General features: G+C 43.5%; 1 long non-coding RNA gene across 7 annotated transcripts in view; it reads right to left on the minus strand.

Annotated features, from left to right (window-relative positions):
* The window catches only part of LOC126872455 (uncharacterized), a 76,256-nt gene that overhangs the window by 13,641 nt on the left and 43,097 nt on the right, over window positions 1-19,518 (minus strand). The window contains exon 4 of one of the 7 annotated variants that reach the window (XR_007691982.1): window positions 17,649-17,890. The exons of the other annotated variants lie outside the window; for them this stretch is intronic. This is a non-coding gene — a long non-coding RNA (uncharacterized LOC126872455). The remainder of the gene's footprint in view (window positions 1-17,648; window positions 17,891-19,518) is intronic. 7 annotated transcript variants of the gene reach the window in all.

A 19,518-nucleotide genomic window follows, 5' to 3' on the forward strand; every position in this document is an offset into this window, starting at 1 on the left:
GTTTGTCTCGAGACGTTAGATTTGTCAAAGTAAGAGTGACGTCGATATATAAAAATTCAAGGTTCGCAATAGAGTTAAATTTAGCAGAATTTTTACACGTTCTCCTATCGTAATGTTGGAAATGCGATAAAGTAATAAATATTTATGAAGGATAGCGTACGTAAGCAAGCTTTTTAATGCTTTCGAGTGAAATTCTGTATTTTCTCTTACCTCGAGCGATGTTTTATTATTGTGAGATATTAATTGTACATTTATTCGATGATTCTGATTCGAACAAGAGAGCAGACAATTGGTACCAAATTTCAGCGATTCGTTTGTCCGTTCGGCGAACGAATGTTGATTAATATTCGATCGATACTTCTTTCCAATTAAACGTAATGTCCATTATAACGCGTTGGCAGTTTTCTTCGTGTCGTCGATTATTTTCGACAGGCTGGTAGGACGACAGTTTCGCGTATTTATCGGCGATGATCGCGTTACACGATTCCGACGATTCGTTAATTATTCCGTTATTCACGCCCGGATTTTCTGTCCTTTTAGCATAATCAACGCAGCGAGTAATCGGATTTTTATTAACTAGTCGTTTCGTAAATTCCATAATACACGCAAAATGAAGCACGTAATTCCCTAACGTCCGTGATTCAATTTAAAGAACCTATTTCTCTTTTTAGAGGATGCTTGGTATATGACAGAGAGTCCCACGAGTGTGCAACAAAATGCAGACTGGTTCCACTTACGTAGTCTCAAAGACCGTCACAACCTTTTACACGAGTCACCTTTAGTCTCTGCTCGAGAAGCATCGAATTTAATCTCACCGGTCATCTTTTAATCCTCCGTTGCGTCTCCAAGCCCAAATTACTTTTTCGCGCCTTCGAGAAACTAGCGCGAACGTCTGAAAATTTCACTTAAAAAACGTGTCGCTTGTTTTATTCCGATCGGTTCAAACCGAATCGAAAGTTAATTCGAACGCGCGAGATATTTATATCTTTAGAGCTCACGATGTAAGTATCTGGTCGCTGCATAAATTACGTTCGAAAGTTTTAATTTAAACGTGAAAAAGTTGGAATTATTTCATTTAATTGGATTTCTGTACGGGCGTATCCGCGTGATCGATACTTGGATATAATTAATTTCCAGGCAAATATTTTTGGCAGCCACTGTAGGCTTGCAAAAGGTTAAATTCGCATTCAAAAATTCATACTCAAGTTTCCAGATTAATATTTACACTTGGGAAAGTTGAAATTATATTTCCAGCTTCCGTGGCAACGTGTTCGAACGATCGATCTTCGTATTTTTGTCGTTCCCAATTTGCCCCGTGAATGTTGAGCGTGTATCGCCAGGAAGGAGAGGTGACCTGCGAGCTGTGGAACAGCGAATAAATCGATTTCTTCCGGAGCTGGTAGCCGGTGTGTTCGTCTCCAGCAGCGGAGCGTGTGTCATCCATCCTCGTTCTGCTTTTTCTCTCGCCCAGACGAAATAAGGCTCGAGGCGGCTCTTCTTCGGTCGAAACAACGTGTACGAGGTAAAACACACGCCCTGCTGTCGCGACAGCGAGCTTCGTAATTAGCATAATTCTCGAGGAAATACGAAAATTGCTTGGGACGGGTCGTCTAGGCGTCCTCGTGAATCGCGCGCTGAACTAGCGAAAAGCGACGAATCGCTGGCGCGAGGTTGGTATGCGTGGCGCAAGCCAGGCCAGCAGGCCCTTCAAAGTTCATCTGCCGACTCGAAAACTCCTCTCCTCGTACAGCCGGATGAAATTTCTCCTTGCTTTCCCCCTTTTCGAGAATCCTTTCGACGGTTCCGTTACAGGGGAGCAGCGCGCTTTTCTTTTTTCACCGTGTACCGCGCGTTGAGTATCGTCGCTTTTCATAATTAAGTGTATAACTCTCTGCTCGCCCCTATAATCAAAGGGAGATCCTTCGTTTTCGTCTTTCGATCCTTTCTCTCGCGGTATCCTGTCTGCTTCGACTTTTCAAAATGCCATTCGAAGAGAGAAGAGATCGCTAATCGATCATTGAAAGTCTCATTAAGCGGATGACTCGATCAAATAATGAAATATCTAACCCTAGTTTTGTTGTCGATGAATTTTCCCATCAACAAAATAACAAATAAATAAATAAATAAAGAAACGAACAAACGAGAACGAGGTCTTAAGAATATCTTCCATGACCTCTCCTATTTTTCTTCGAGGTTATCGAAAGAAAAGACGGAACAGAATCTCTGGAAAACGGAAGAATTACAGAGAAAAACTTTCGCCGCTGGTTGATCGTTAGAAAAATCGTTGCGCGAATAAATAAACGAAAGAAAAGTATCGAAGTCTCGATGAAATAATCGACGAGAGGAAGGAGTTTGAAGAACTCGATAATTTCCCGAAGAAAAAAGGAGTAAAATTTCAAAGGAAATTTCCTCAATTTCAAACGTCCACATTTATCGTTCCCACAGAAGATTCTCGTGACAACGGTTGCTTCACGAATCTCCATTTCCACCGGGAAGGAACAAGGAAATCCAAGAACGAATCCCTTTGCCCTCGTGGCTAAATCCGGACGAACGTTCCCCTTCTATTCAAAAGAACCAGCGAGCTGTTCTTACGTTAAACAGCCGACAAACCTGGTGGTACGATAAAGAAAAGATTCGACGGGAAGCGGCTTCGATGACGGGGTCAGAGGTGACAAAGGTCCCGAGGGGCAAGAGATGCTAATGTGTCGACCATTGCATTGGAATTATCGTTATTATGCCGAACGCTTGGCATAGGAAACGTCGCTATCGTTGAAAACGATTCGACTTTTGTCAGCAATAAAACAGTGTAACAGAAATTCCAATGATTTAATCGCGAAATAAAACAGTTCCAATATAGCATTATAAAATTAATCAAAATTGAATTTCCAATTTCACTTTCAGAGGGAAATTCAAACGAGCATCCCTTTCAGTTTTATCGCAATCAAACGGGAAATTTAATTAGCTGCATAGAAGATACGATAAATATTGAAAATCGGAAAGCTGACCAGTCTATCTAGCAAATTATATTTCCAAGTATTTGTTCGAAAACGGTTCGTTAATGGAAAATATCAAAAGTGATACGCCAGAACGAAAATAACTATGGCAGGATGATGCAACGAGTTCAATGAGCAACGATGTTAACCTGAGGAGAGAAGTTTCGCCCGTTCGAATTAACGAAAACTTGCGCGACCCCCTTTATTCGAAAGCTTGCCTCGTACAATCTTTTTGTTTAAACTTTCTTCGCGTTGGTTCTTGCACCTGACCTGGCCCACGAGAGCCACGGCTCTGGTCGTTAATTTCGGACAGAAGCATCGCGAATATCCATTATGAACTTTCACTAACGACTTCTCGTATTTTTTCTTTTCTCCAAACAACTTCTGAAATATCACGTAGCCCTCTCGTAATCTGCCTCGTATCGCTATGAAACGATTGTTGCCGCTATCGTTATCATTATGGTAGTATTATCTGGTCTTCATGCTATAAATCTTACAGAAACGATATTGAAAGCATTCTATACAAAGGTCTGCGGGTCTTACAGCCAGACATAGCTATTTCGCTATTTCGTTCACACGACCAACAGAAGAATAATGTTTGATATTACGTTTATGAATAAAGCAGTGTTTTCTCATTCTTCTGAAACTTTCCAAAATATTTTTTATCGCATATTTGGTCGATCTCTATTATCATTGAAACAAGCTTTGCGACCTACATTGTTGTAATTTGTTCCTCGGTCGCGTCTCTTTTTCCCACGTGTTATCTTCCACGCACCAAAGCATGTACACTTCTTCTATGTAACTGAACAAATAAATAAACGAACGATCGTTTAGTAGGAAATCGTTACCGGGCAACCTGTTTCCGCGTGGCTTTTTTTCGAAACGTCAGCAGCTCGCTTTCGATTTGTATATTCATTTTCGTTCGCGGTGAACGTAAGTGAAATGCTAATTCCAGATTTAAAATTATAATTTCCTCCGGATGGTAATACGCAGTTTTACGGAGACGCTAAGCTTTCGCGTTTTATTTCTCCCTTTGAGCCACGTCGTCGTCCCCTTTTCGCTTCCTGAGCAGGCTGTCGGAACGCTTCTGTTTCCCGCTTTTGAAGCGTCGAATTAAAATTCTCGGCGACGATCCCGCCCGAAATTGGGATCGAGAGCTTCGGGGACGCGAGATCGAGATTATCTCGGAAACTCGCCGCTTAGCTTCCTGACGCAAATTGTCGCATGATCTCCATGCGAACGCGACAAGCACCACTTCCCGGGCGAAACTTTGTTTATTTGCCCGCCTCTCCACCGATGCCACGATATTATTATGCAAGCTGTTTACCGTTGGCGACGACGTCGACGTTCCAACGTAATACGGCACACGTAACGCTTTTTCTCAGGCAAATTCCAAATCGTGATTGGCGTACCGCTTCGAAACCGTTTGGCAGATATATGTTTTAAAACGTTGCATGTCTCTGTTATGCAACGTAACAACGAGACTAAAAGACTCTCCGATAGGGTGAGAGTTAAACAAAAAAAAAAAAAGAAAGAAAATAAAAAGAGAAAGAAATATAAATGCACAAAAGAGAGCTGCGAAACCGCGCACAAAAAAAAAAAAAAATATTGTACAAGCGGAAAATTGGGAGAGCGTTTTCACAGTCGCGTGAAATATTAAAGTTTCGATCATTCGTTCGGGTAACGTTCGCTCAAGCCAGCGTTGGAAAAGCTCCGACCCCATCGGTGCATTTTCTTTCCCTTTCTCTCCTTATTTTTTTTCCCTATCGATATTAAAAAAGCTGTCCATGGTCTGTCAAGAATTTACCATTTTTTCCGTCAGCGAACTTGGCTCGCACGCCGGACGATTATTATGTTTTCCAAGTAAACAGTGATATTAGCTTGTCGGCGCATGCAAATATTGCTTTCCGTGGGAAGAAATGAGATTTTACGCGGAACTTTTTTAAAAGCCCCGAAATTACGAGGGAAAATTGAAACGGCGCACGCGGTGCAATTTATGCGTCACCTTCGGCCAACTTCGCATCGCCGATGGAAAAAGGAGAGATGATCGAACTCGCAGAGTGCTGCGGAAAAGCTCGCCAGGACTCTGCGCAAGATCACGGTTCTTAATAAGTCCTCAGTGGAAACACAATGGCGCTAATTGTTCGAATAACAAGGTCGAGTTCTTCGCGGTTATTCATTGCATCTGCTCTGTCCGCTTTAAAATCCATCGACGAGCGCGACTTTTAAATTCAAATTACCTTCGTAACTTTACGCTTTGTTCGTTATTCCGAGTGAAATTTCCGTCACGTTAGATCCGCGTATCGTTCCTTCACGTCCGGTGCTCGATTTACTTTACTGATAAATATTTATGCGTGATTCGAGCGAGGCACCAAAACGCGCCAAAGACTTTCCGTAGAATCGAAGTTTCTTGAGTCTGCTTTCAACGCCGATTGTGGTCGTTACGTGGTCGCCTAAGTTGCTCGTTCTGTCCAAACGATTTCGCTGCTACATATGCAAATTCCACGTGATCATACGTTTGTTCTTCTGGAATCCATCTTTGACTTTTCCAGAGCCGGCCGTGTCTATGTTTCCGTTTTCGATAGACGCTTTTACCGTTGCGTTTCTATATATTGGGTTGTCCGAAATGTTTCTTTCGTTTTATAAGGAAATAGCAGACGCACAATGTTTTTTGTTTTATATTAATTTATTATTTTTTATTATTATAATAATAGAAATAGAACGAAATGGATCATACCTAATTCAATAAAATAATATAAAACAGAAATTATTGTTCATCTATCATCACCTTGCGATGAAAGGGAAGAAACTTTTCGGACAACCTAATATTTCCACTTTTAAACATATCGTCCCTTTAGTTTCATAATCGATGAAGTTCTTACGATTTGGAATGATAGAATCAATTTTTTATAATGATAAACGTGGAATATTGTTTCACGCATATTAGCAATTTCTATCACTATGATTTTCAGCTCTCCGTTAACATAACTTTTGCTTCCTCGTTTCCTGTTAGTAGATTCGGACAGGCGAAAAAGGCGATGAACGACGAGTCAGCCCATTAACCGAGTTGTTTCTCACGTAAATGTATAAATAATACATACAGTTAATAAAAGCGATTACTAATATAATGGATAATTCTGCTGGTACGAGACAGTTCAATTTGCGACTCCGGCGAAGCGTATGTTTCTTACAACAAATATCTGCCAACTTCTACAGGATGGTTGGTAACTGGTGGTACAAACGGAAAGGGGGTGATTCTACGCGAAAAAAGAAGTCGAAAATATAGAATAAAAATTTTTCGTTTGAGGCTTTGTTTTCGAGAAAATCGACTTTGAATCTTCGGTCGGTACGCGCGCACTTTATCACGTCTCGTTATAACGGATCTCACTGTAGATCGTTATCTCGATTGACGTTATTTTTTTAAATTTTTAAATTTTTATTCCATATTTTCGACTTCTTTTTTCGCGCAGAATCACCCCCTTTCCGCTTGTACCACCAGTTACCAACCACCCTGTATATCTCTACGTTTCTGAATTTGTTTCCAACGTTACGAATTGCCAATCGTATCATGCCGTATACATTCGCGTAAGATCTTTCGTTGAACACGTACTCGCGTAACATATTCCGCGCAACTGTAATAAACGCGCAAGTATACATTGGCGAGCATCGACAATGCTGTTCCATTTTGAAATTATCAGGAACTAAAATGGAAGCCGAAGTGGCGAGTCGAATTTGATTTTCCATGTGAAATTTAATCTCGGCGCTATGGATTGCCGCGTCCACAGCCGGAGGCAGGCTCGTTGGCGGCGAACGCAAATAAAAGAGTCGGTAAATAGGACATCGGCGTGTTTAATGGGTTAATAGGGTGACTTTTCTCCGGGGGGCATTATCTGTTTCCACTCGATTAAGAATTCAGCGGCGGTTCGCGCATGCAAATCCGCTCGATTTCCCGTTGGCCGTTTTTCCCTCGAAAAACGATCCTCCGCGCTCCACCCTGCAGCAATTAAACCGACACGCATCCGAAGGAATTTTTCGGCAAACGGTTGAAGGATGGTAACGATGGAAAGGGAAGTTTGCGTGCCTAGGCGAACCTTCTGGGAATGACGGTTTACGTAAGGCTGGTTTAATTAAAATTGATGAAGCACGCTGGTAACCAGCCGGGAGAGAACTTTGTTACACCGACAGAGAAATAGGGGGTTGGTTCTTCGGCTCGTCGAGTCGCGGGTAATTCACGTTGACGTTGCAGTTGACAGTCGTCGGTCCGGAGGAACGAGTCCGATGACGATGAGGAACACTGCGACTTGTATTATCCTAGGATACCGCTGTTTCAAGGATATCGCTGGGGTGAAAACGATCAAACGCCCGGATAGAGGATAGTGTTTGCACGTGCGATCTTTCGACAACTGAAACGATTTCGCGATAATGGAGACCGGCATGCCGACACTTTGTCGTTGGCTGATAAAGGTTTTTGCTTTCTTGGCAGATTCGCCGTGTGGCCCCGTGGCGACGGTGTTAAGTAAACGGAAGCTGAAACGACGGTTAATGGATTCAGGAACACTCCTCGCTTCATTCGAGTATGCAAAGCGAGAGCAAGAGTAAACAGAAGCATTCCGGCGATAGCGCGATGATGAAAACGGTGGTCGACCTTAAACGATCAGACACACTTTGGCTAATCAGATTATTCGAACCGTCCACTCCTCTCTTTCCTATCTCCCTCTCTTCTTTTTTACGTAAAGACCGCAGCAACTTGGGCAATTACCTTGCACTTGGGCAACTTTCCAGTTGAAAAAAAGTTTCGTCTTGACCTTCGATATTTTCGAACGTTCGATACGCTGTGACTCGCGGAACTATTTGGACACTTCATGAAAAAAGTTTTACGTTTGTCGCGCGTGCTGTATAACACAGTTTCGAAGTACGTTGGTCAAATTGGTAAACTACTGACGAAAATCTACAAGATACGATAACAACGATAACGATGTAACAGAATTTATGACATTTATCGCGAACATACATTTGGTAAGAGATTGGAATGCCACATGAACAGCCATGTCAGGCGCCTGAAACGTTCAGAAGTCTGATCAATTTCATAAATGGAACAGTCGTGGAAAATTGCAATTGTAAACGTCACTCTCTTAAATATAAACTATCTTGCTGTGATAAAGAAATGCATAGTAATAACGAAGATGTCAAATATATATATATATAGATCGCCTACATATTAATGAAATTAAATTCGTACGAAGTGAAACAGATGCTGAGATAATCATGGCAGGTCTTATTCTAACGCTAATGAAATTTACAAATGTATCGTACGACGGTGTTTAAATATTTTCGTGAACTCGAATACTCCAATTACTCGAAAGACGACCACACAGGGACGAAAGCTGGAGCTACGGATCTTCACTGTTTCCAGAGGATTCTTTTACTGGGTGAACGTAATTTTCCCGCAAGAAGGAAGAAGGGGGATGTTTCGCTAAAGGTGTTCGTTAATCGATAAATTGCCAGCGTTTCCACGAGCCGTAAAGAGTTTAATCTGATCGAAGGGAGTTGGAACGACGGCAGGGGTCGTCGAACGTTACGAACTCGCGTAACTGAGAACGAGTATAGACGCTTTGGATCCGACACAACTGAACGTTTTCTTTCTTATTCTTTCGAGAGGTGATAAATTATCCATCGCTTATGAGCTACATCTTTAAGCTGACGCTGCACTATTTCTAAACATCGACGCTTATTTTCCAGCTCGGGCTCGTAACAATCGCTTTTCCGTCTTCTACGCTGCAATCCGATAGCAATCTGTCACGATATAATAGAGATCCGCAATTGGGGTGAAAATTCTTTCTCACCTTCTCGTTTCTCATCGAGTATACCTGATTCCAAGACTCAAATACTTGCATCATTCTCCGTATACACGCTACTTCTTAGTACGTTACTGATACATTGGTTTCTGCGTCCGTTACGTATTTGTTACGATTAAGCAATTACAGCGAAGAGCGAGCCATTCGAGGGTCAAACAGGTCAACTCCACTTTGTCGAAGTATACATAGAGCAATAACGTTCAATCCTCAACAAAAAAAAAAAAAACAAAACTTATTTTCAGGAATTCATTTATAACAAAGAAACGAGACGGATAACAGGAATTTTTAAGGCAACATTGTAACGTTATCGTTTTTCTCCGCTTTCCGATTTTCAGGTCGATCGACGTGTCTTCCGAGTGGCTCGTGTCCAAGTTACGACTGAAGCGGAGAAAAGCGTTCGACGCTGCAACTGCGTCCGACAAATTTTCTTACGCGTCAGATCATGCCATACGTACGCGGTTCTACCAAAATGCGTTCGTTTACCTGGCGAAATTCGGCAAAGTTTCATCGGTGTGGAGCTGAAAATGGACCGCGAACGCGGAAAATCGATACGTAGGTTGGCCATCGAGCGATCGAGCGGTCCCGTTGCCGGGAGGAGCGTGCACGTGTCGTTAGCCCAGTGGTTCTCGATTGGAGCGCGTCCGGTAGCCTCCGTCGTATGACCCAGACGGCATAGAGACAGCCGTGGCAAGCGAGACAGAGATAGTCGGCCGAGAGGGTGGAACGCTTTCGATCGGACGGTTCGCTTCCGCTTTCGATTCACTGCGGGACCCGATGAATACGGGATGCGTACGCGAGAGAGCACGAGGCAATCTCGATGCTAAGGTCAATGTTTTTGGGACGGTCGGAGTGGCAAGGGCGAAGCCGGCCAGAGAACGAGAGAGAAAATAAAGAGAGCGACTTGGACAGAAAGGGAGAACGCGAGAGAGGACAGAATAGAGAGAGCGGTTGCTATGGCGACCGTGAAGAGAAGGGGTTGGTTAAGGGGAGGCTGCGAGGAGAGACGAGGAGAGACGGCTACAGAGAGAGGTGCGTAAACGTGTGACGAGAGAGACTGGGAAAACTATTACTCTCCTCTCTGACGGTCTTTCTCTGCCTCTCTCTTCTCTTTCTCTCTTCTGCGAGTTCTCGCTCGTTTCGTCCTTCGTCAGTCATCGGGCAGAGGGTTTGAAGCCCGAGTGATGTTAATTGCACTGCTACCGCCAGCAGGCAATATGTATTCGTGTACAGAGCGATGTGCCGTGCTCGTAAACGGCGACGTTCAAGCAAGCTCGTTCCTCTTTTGTTGGAAAGGGCGGAAAAGTAACGGCGCCGCCGCCGTCACCACAGGCAAAGAGAGAGAGAGAGAGAGACAAGAACTTTGATAAAAGTGGGCTAACGTCGCCCACGTGCCACTACTACGATCCTCTAGTCCTCTCTCTCTCTCTCTCTTTCTGTCTCTCCCCCGCAAAACACACTCTTTATGTTATTTGCTCGTGCAGACTCGTCGTGACATTTGCCGCGTTCCATGGATCCCGTGTTTTGGATCACAGCACGTTCCTTTGCTTCGTGATGTTGGCTGCAGTCAGCCCTTTGATCGATAACGTCGTTCTTGGCCGCAAACGCGTCGACGCTAGGTATAGTCTCCTTTATTGGTGACTACGCCTGCTGTAACACGAGCGAGAATCATCGATATCGCGCTACGCGATCTTGAAAAAATATATCGCCGATATAATGCTGGTCGAAATTACAAAGTCAATCTGCCCGGTCATTCTGTGGAACGTATCCAAATTATCTCATTCTTATCTATCGCAACTGCCAACGCACTAATAATAGTCGTTCTTGTAAACACATTCCATACTTTACCTCTAGCGTTTAAAAATACTGTTCGCCGTAATATCGAAACACCGAAGACGTCGAACTGTGTTGAACTGATCAACGATGAAACTGGATACTCGCGTGTCTGGAATGCAACACCTTGACGAGAATGAACTTCGAACGTTCGAACTACATAGCACTCGGCTATGATAAGAAGATACTTTTCCGAAAGACGAATTGACCGAGGATAATCGTGGCAATTAATAACGAGCGAATTTGCGAGCGAAAAGAGGCGTAGGTACGAAGAATACGTTAATCGGATAATTTCAGGAAGCCTGTGGGAAATGTCCAGCATCGCCACCCCGGGGATAGATTGTTAATTTCGCGTGAATGTTTTAATTAACCCTGCTTACAAGATGCGGCCGGTATTAATGACACGAGGAAATAACGGCGGAATGAGCTTTCTGACAGAAGTGGGCTAACTTTACGGCATTAATATTACGTTGCCCTGCAGGGTAGAACAGCGTGGAAAAAGTAATGGCCCCGCGGATACGACGAGGGTGGTGCGAGTTTTAATAGAGGGCGAAGGGAGTTTAATTGTAAAATTAAGGAAATCTGACAAACCTATCTTCCGGCGAAGATCTTAGCCACCAAAACGAGTAGACTGAAAATTTTGCCTCGTTAAGAAACGTATCTAATATGTAAATTAACAACGCGACTCTTACCACGCACCTAAATATGTTACACGCTTCTAGTTAGACTCAAACGAATAATTATTTACATATCGTCCAAATTCTACGTATTTTCGAATGTTTAAATTTCCCATAAACGCATAAACACTCGCGGTGCGATTATTAGCGATAAAGTTATTAACAATAAAAATTAATTCCGCCGGACTCGATACCCACAACCGAGCTGAATACGAGTGGAAAAAGCAAGACACGAATTCGATTCGTATAAAGACTCGACGCTGGAAATTTCGAGCATGGACTTTGCACAATGCGGCAAATGAGCAACAAAGTTACGCGTAAACGCGATGCATCCCCATTGACGTTCGAAACAATCAAGACGAGCCATTGTTTCCGGGTGCCGGTTTAATAGCAACGAAACCACTAATAAGCGCGTAAACACGCCCACGCAGACGACCGCAACGAACAGCAACGCGGCTGGATGCTTTTAATTCGACTCGAACAATATCCGGCGTACGCGCTGTTATCCAACCTGTCCCTTCGTCGTTTCAAATCCACGTACTCTATCAATCTGGTACACGGACGAATGTAGCGCGTTCCTCAAGGATTTTCTAACTTCCGCCGAGGGCTGGCTGACCTTAAAAGCGCGTAGGGTCGGAGGAATCGCATGTGGCCCGATACAGGACGAGACAATTGTGCCCAATCTTTTCATTCGTTCGTAAATGAACGACACTGTCCCGGTGTGAAAGGCTTAACGCGCCGAACGTAGATTAGACAGACGCGTGATACTCGTGGACCTTGACGATTTTATTTGTCGACTTGTCAGCTTCGTTAATCTAAGCTCGACAAATAGACGATGAAATTTCAATCGTGATATTTTTTATCACCTCGATTGGATCACGCAAAATTCCGTTTTTGGACGTGGACGATGCAGCGTGATTCACGATATATACGTCGCATTATATTTTCTTTTGTCACCTGCACGAAGTAGGTCACTACCCACGCGAGTAGACGCCACAATTCTCTCAAGAATATTAACGCATCCGTTTCATCTTGCGTATTATGTCGTATGACACGCGGTTGCCAGCATCAAATTGCCACACGGATTTTCTAAGCTTCTGTTTGCCAGATTATAAATTTGATCTATAACATCTATCTGCGCCGCTCTTCTCCATAGTTCGACGCGCTGTATGTCTAAATGGCTTTTAAAATGGCTTGTTAGTATATCGACCCGCCGTCTGCTACCTCTTTTTTATTCACGTCGCCTGCGTACCGGCTCGTTTATGTTCGTGCAGTTTGTTTTAGACTTTTATGTTTCAAAAAATCCTCAGAAATTCTCCGATACTCTTCCAAGCCTGTACGATATCATCCGACAGTTTTTCATGCTAGATGTTACCGCAATTCTTTTTTAAACGAAGGAAAATTAAAAAGTGGAAAGTTATGCAGATGAAGTTTTCTCTTCACTTAGTACATATGACTTCTTCTCGTTTTTGTTTGTCCTCCTCTTCCATATATATGTCGTATTTCTGTGTTAATCCTCTATCTAGATCCTCGGATAATTGGCCAAAAACTATTTTCACCAAAGAAGAGGAAGATATTTTTACAAAATGTAAGATTCTGCGACAATAGGTACGTGTAAACTGCATAAACAGCTATAATATTAGGCTGCCCGAGAAGTATCTTTCTTTCGCAAACGTGTTTATCACAACAGTGCACCCTCGTAGAAACGTGAAGAAACCAAGTTTGTGAAACGTCGCGGTGTTTATCTCAACACGGCAACGTAACTCGAAAAAATAATATAAAACATTGTGCGTCTAGTATTTCCTCGTGAAACGAAAGAAACTTTTCGGACAACCTGCTGTACATTCGCCACGAAGGAATTTGGCACATGGCCTAATTCCTAGATAAATGACTAACACGACGTGCTGAGTAATCGTTCGGTGAGAGTCGTCACTGTATACAAAAACGAAAGGCTAGAGACAGAATTCGTCTCTTATTGAATGGAATATAGGTTTGCAAGTTCGATAACGATGAAAACGAATTTCTGCCGGGTGTCGACGATCCTGCACTATTTTCCTGTCTCGTCTCTCGATAACTGTATCACGAAAGATCTACATTAGAGGCAGGACAGCCTGGTGGATCTGGCGTGCATTCACGACAGCTCTGTAGGCTGGAATAAAAGCAAAAGAAACAAAAAGGCAGAGGAAAAGCAGCTGCTGTTCGGCCTGTTCCTTTTGTAGATTACTCGCGTGGTATCAGACACGTAGGAAATAAGATGTCGAGCGGCTGGCATGACGTCACCGGGGCCTTCTCACCCTCCCGCCAAGATCTCCACCATTTTTCTACCTTTTACACCATCGAGACCCTCGTAGTACGTTTTGCTACCAGCCAAACGCTTCACGGACGTTACGAGGCAACCTCGTGCAAGCTTACGTATTCGTGGCTCTCCTTCCAGTCTTGTGGACCAACGAGGATCGAGGAAAGAGCGTAACACGTTATATTATAAAGAGAAAACTGCTGGAAGAAATGGTAACTCGCTGGCTACCAAGTACTACGGGCAGCTAAAACCTTCCTTCTGCACGAATATTTAATAATAATAATATCCTAGCGAATAAATTTATTTCTCGCAATTTCTCAATTTTACGTCCAATGGGATAGTTAAATAATTTCCAACTTGTCCAATTAATATGATAGCTTGAAATTCGATGATTTCGTTTCTGGGATTGTCAAAGTTGTTACCACTTGTACAAGACTATCCAGTGTACTCGCTCATTCGGACGACACAATTGGTAAATATAATCAATTCGGTGAATAATTATCGGTGTATCTAAACATTTCTATGAAACTAAAGCACGCTTAATCCATTTCGATCAAACGGACCTACGTTTCGTTTAGCCTTCCTTCCAGCTCTGTATGTTGGACCGATAGCCCTAAAATACGAAATTCCACGTCATCGGAGACGCTATCGATCGTCAAGATTGACGATCGTGTTGGCTCGTTCACTAATCTTCGACAATCGTGAGTACGAATAGCGGAGCGAGATATCTGCCGATAATCTAGACCCTTCGATTATCGAAGACGCGCAGGGAAAAAAGAAGTGGCCAGATAGTTACAATCTGTCACGTAAAAGCGATTATGTATACGGAAAGGGATAAGACAGAGAAGGAGGGAGATACGTAGAAGGAAAGAGGAAACACGAGGATGGAGTAAAGAAACAAAGATGCAAAGAGGATAAGAAGTCGACCCCAACATGGCCGTCAAACGATAACGGCCCGCTGATAAGAGCCTACCCTCTCTTCAACGCTTTAATATCTCTCCCGCGCCTGCCTTTTTAATTATCTCTCCAGTGATAATGGGCGGCCTCCGTGGCTCGAGCTTTCGGCTGATAAATGTGAAGAGAAGGAGAGAAAGGGAGAACACCAAGACGAAGAGAAATCCAGAAACAGGAGGGAAGAACGAACTGGTTGTAGAGAGAAGAAACGTACGTACGTACGTACGTAGATGGGAAAAGAAACTGGCGAGACGAACGAAGTAAAGAAAAATTTTTCCGGGACACGATGCTGTAGCACGCATGGATCGCGATGCGTACGAGAGAAAATGAAATTCGCCTGAAAATGAAATGCATTTGATAACTACCGGGACACGAAGCTCGCCCGCCTTTGATTTTTTCATGCCTCGATCGAAAGATCAAAGTTACGCGAGGAAATTTTAGTCAACGGGAAAGATGATTATCGGGAAAACCGGAGTGCGAGTTGCGAAGCCAATCTGCCGGAAAAAATAATCATCGAACCCTCAGGAATTTACCGATCGGCGAGCTTTAATTCCATCTTGTCGCGAGTACCTCGTATCTAGATTCGACGTTAAAACTGAAAGACGGACGAGATCAGAGGAAAAAAAGAAGGAGACTGGGTATCGTGAGCAGGATGACGAGACGTTACATAATCGAAGCGAGGTAGCTATCGGTGATTTACGATAAGGCGAGCGTCGATAGCAACACCGCAATTTTATCGTCCTATCGTCGGCTATCGTACATTTGGAAACATTCGATATCTGTCGAGCATGAAAGAGCCGTGGGAGAACCTTGCTCCGGAAAATTACCATGTATAGCCGCTCGTTGGTAATTGATGTCCGCCTAACAATTACCATGCTCGTAATTCTCTCTTTTCCTCGGTGAACAAGAGCCATTTACGTTCGAAAAACAATTGGCCACGCCGCGATAAATTTTCGTCTGTAACCGGTCGTGCTTTTAGAATTATGCCAATTTCTATGACAGCACGGAGGAGCCGGGAAATAATTGAAATCACAAATCGTCATGAGCGCGACGAGTGTAGGTACAGACCTGCTCTAATAAATTTCGAAAACAATTTCGTTGCGAGCAGTGAAAGAGGAGAGGATGGTGGCAGACGTCGCTCACGGAAGGGGTGGATGAAGAAGGGTGGGGGAAGATGGCGGGAGGGAAAACAATTTCGTCCCGAAATTTCCATAAAGGCGAAACGAAGGAAATCCGCGCCTGCAGTCACCGTTAATTTTTCATCAGGCCTGCACTTAACTGCAGCTTAATTTCGTGTCTCGCGAGGATGATCGCACCGTCGCATCGAGTTTAAGCTAAAAGGACGACGAAAGGGGTGGATGGAAGAACGTTCGTCTGCAGGCTTAAAAGGTGTCGGGGCGACTTTTCGCCAAAGACCCCTGACTTTTCGAACCATTACTTTTTATTGGATCGTCCAGATCGGTCCCTTTTCCTTCGTCTCCAACCGTACGCTACCTCTGCCGATGTTCTAACCCTCTCCTTCGCTTTATCTTCGACGATAAAGCGTTTTCGTTCTGCTCGTGTTCTTTTGCCCGTTGTGTTGCTCGATCGCGCGAAATTCTCGATGAAAAGGTGCTTCAGCGGTTTACTGCTGACGCGTCGAGGGAAAATGATCGAGATGACTGCGGCATACAGGCATTCAGGCGTGTACGAACCATCGATAGACTCGATGCATAAAGGAGAAGAGCTTTCGAATTTATGCGGATTTCTGTATAGCCAAAATTTGTCTCTTTCCCGAATATCCGATTAACGAACTAACTTATTTTTCACGAACGCGATTAAAACATTACCTTCCGTATATAGAATATTCCACGTGTTCCATTATCATGTTCGTAGAAAAATCCAATACTTCCATAGTTGCAGAATATTAAATAACTGTATTGTATGGTGGTAACTAACACATTCACGATTCAGAGTCACCGATCGTAATAACGTCCGTAGTCAACCTCGAGCGAAATTTTACTCGCGAGCTACTGCGATTTTCCCATAGAATGTTGTGAATGTGCGAATTTTTCCCGAGAAATCTTTTGGACATTTCATTTAAAACCCGGTTGCGTAACGTTGTAGAAACTCTAACAAATATTTCAAAATAGTTTAGACCTTTTCAACGTGCAGAGCGGTAAAATAATTGGACGTGGATGCACAAGATCCAGCCTGCTTATGAAGGGTTTGAAAATGTATTTGCCCATGGAGGGTTAAGATTAGAACGAGCAACGTCGTTACGCGTGTAAATGTTCGTTCGCTGGCATCCTAAATCATGGTTAATGGCCGAAACGCGGGTACAAAAGTTTACCCGAGCATTCGTAAATATGATCTGTCAGTAGGCTGGACAGCTGGTCGAATTTTCCTCGAGTCGTGAGCGACGCGGCGTACCTCCAGGCTTGGGATATTACCTGATAGGGGAGAGATACGCAGCCGGGAACGGCATGATCTGTCAATCAATCGCGGAGGAATCGCGAAAAAAAGTGAAAAGTGCATGTGACGCGACAGCCATGTTGCGATTTTTCCGCGCGCGCCACGAGAGGCATTATTTCCAGCATCGGTTTTGTGCTTTCCGGCCATTGAACTATTCCATCTACACCCCGTTCCCCCGATTCATCCCCTGTTAGCCGGTCTCGCCCAGTTCTACCTTCGTCGTTCACTATTTTTCGAATCTCTATCTCGTCTGCCTTTCCTTTGAAAAAGTCTCGCGAACCTAAAGTTTCCGAAAGAAACGTTGTAGCCTAACCCTGAAAGGGTCTATCGATTACGCGTTAATTAAATTAAAAGACGACGATAGCTGGCTGTTAGAAAAATCCACGATCTAAGGTCTAAACGCAATATTTTGCTTTTTTCGTTGATCGAGTTTAACAGTTCCAATGGAGCTTTCGAGTTCTCGTTAATTCACGGTTAATTGGTTGGTCGAAATTTTTGGACCTGTAGATTTTGACACTTAGTTGTTTTATCAATCACTTGTTACTTTGGTTTATACTAACGCTGAGCGCACATCGCACGTGTCACTAACCTTGTAACTTATCGAAGATGAATCGACTGGAGCAGGAAGAGCACTTGACAACAACCAGATGTTATTTCAGGCTAAGCTTCACTCGACAGGGTTCAGGAGAGAATAAACGACCGCGCGACCTTTTTCACCGGTCCTTCTAATCCAATTCCCGTGTCTTCGATTTTTAACAGACCCACCGATTTTACCCTCTAGTCGAGTATCTGTCACAGGCGACGTCTCACTTAATGGTCAGTCTGTAAACACTAACAGTCACATTCTTTAAAACCGTTCGTTTACCGTCAACGCTTTTGGGCACGTTTCTGGTTTCTTTCTACTTTCAGCTACTTCCGTCGATATTTAAATTATGCTAAAAAATAATCGTAATGGCGTTGAGAGAGAAGCTATTGCAATACGGTGCAAAGATATTAAAACAGAAGCCGTAGTAGCAGACGAAACACTGTGTATAGAGGAGAGCCTGCACGTTCTCGGGGACAAGTGAAAATACGTCGATCAAATCCCGCAAAATGACAATTTTACGACCTAATATCGCGCAGGCTACGACTATATTCTAACCAAGCAAAGGGAGCCAAGCAAGCATCAGCGTAGTAAATCGCAAGCCACGCAATGATACCATCGATAAAGACAAATCCTTCCTGCTTCGGAAACGATGAAGAGGTCGTCACGCGAAGGTCAACGTCTACTCCTGGCCAATTATCGCTAAGACAGAAGAAGATCGACACCGTTCTTTCAAGAATCACGAAAGACAATTCGCTTAATTGTCCTTCAGAGACGCTGCTGTTCGTCGCCTTTTGCCCCCGACAGTTGCTTCTTCTGCCTTGATCGGACAAGAGAATGCAAGAAAAAGCAGCTGAACAGAAGGGGAGGAAGCTGGAGGCAAAAGAAAAGCAAGCTGAGAAACAGTCGAAGGCGCGCAACGCCGGAAATGGGCCATTAGTTTCGTGACGAGTATTCAACGCGACGGATTCTCGTCGCTCGGATGGAAATCCAACCGAATGGGTGCACATCGACCCGAGCTCGCTCCCTTTCTTCACTCCCTTCTTCCCGAGAGAAACAGCTTCTCGCCGGGTCGCAAACGACGGCTGCACGTTTACGATAGTATTTACGTTACTGGAGTGAGGCCAGGGTGGGGTTATGATAAATTTCCCGTGTACAAACTAATTTGAGGAAGCATAAACCCTTCCCCCGTGCGTCGTCGCGAACCTGCGCTTCGCCAAGGTGTAAGCAGAACCGTTTTGCCTGCAACAGCTACGTGGAAGCTTGCCTCCCGGAGCTTTGATTCGCGAATTCAACTGAGAATTCATTTTATATCGCTGTACGTTTTACGCCGATTTCCAAGCTATCCTCGTTCGTGAATATTGAAACATCTGTTAATTTTTCATGTGTAACTGGCTCGCACTATCAAAGGAACGACTATGTAATCGGTCAGAATTATGCGAAGTTCGAAGTACGCAGGAAATATAATTCCAAAAGTTATTTATTTGTAATAGTTACAAGAAAATAATCCGAAAATTTCAATATCCACGATCTTTTAATTTAAGAAGTTTCAATGTAAAAAAGAATAAGAAGATGAATGTAAAGAATAATTAAGAAGTTTTAAGCAAATGATAATTGCAAAGTTTCTGATAAATTTCTAACGACTTTTTCGATTTCTATAAGCGTCTTAATAGTCGCGAACGATGGCAACGTGTTAAGAACAAGCGTCGTCTCCTTTTTACGTTTAAACTACGAAATAAAACTGAATTTTTCAAGTTGATGTACTTTATGTTTTCTTTGTTTACTGTTGCGTTTTAACCACTCCTGTTGCATTTTTCTATCGTTACCGTTGCTTTGTCTCTCTGTGGCTTTTCCTCTCTGTGTCTCTGCATCCCTT

This window comes from Bombus huntii, chromosome 13 (genome assembly GCF_024542735.1).
Source record: "Bombus huntii isolate Logan2020A chromosome 13, iyBomHunt1.1, whole genome shotgun sequence".
Classification (NCBI taxonomy): domain Eukaryota; kingdom Metazoa; phylum Arthropoda; class Insecta; order Hymenoptera; family Apidae; genus Bombus; species Bombus huntii.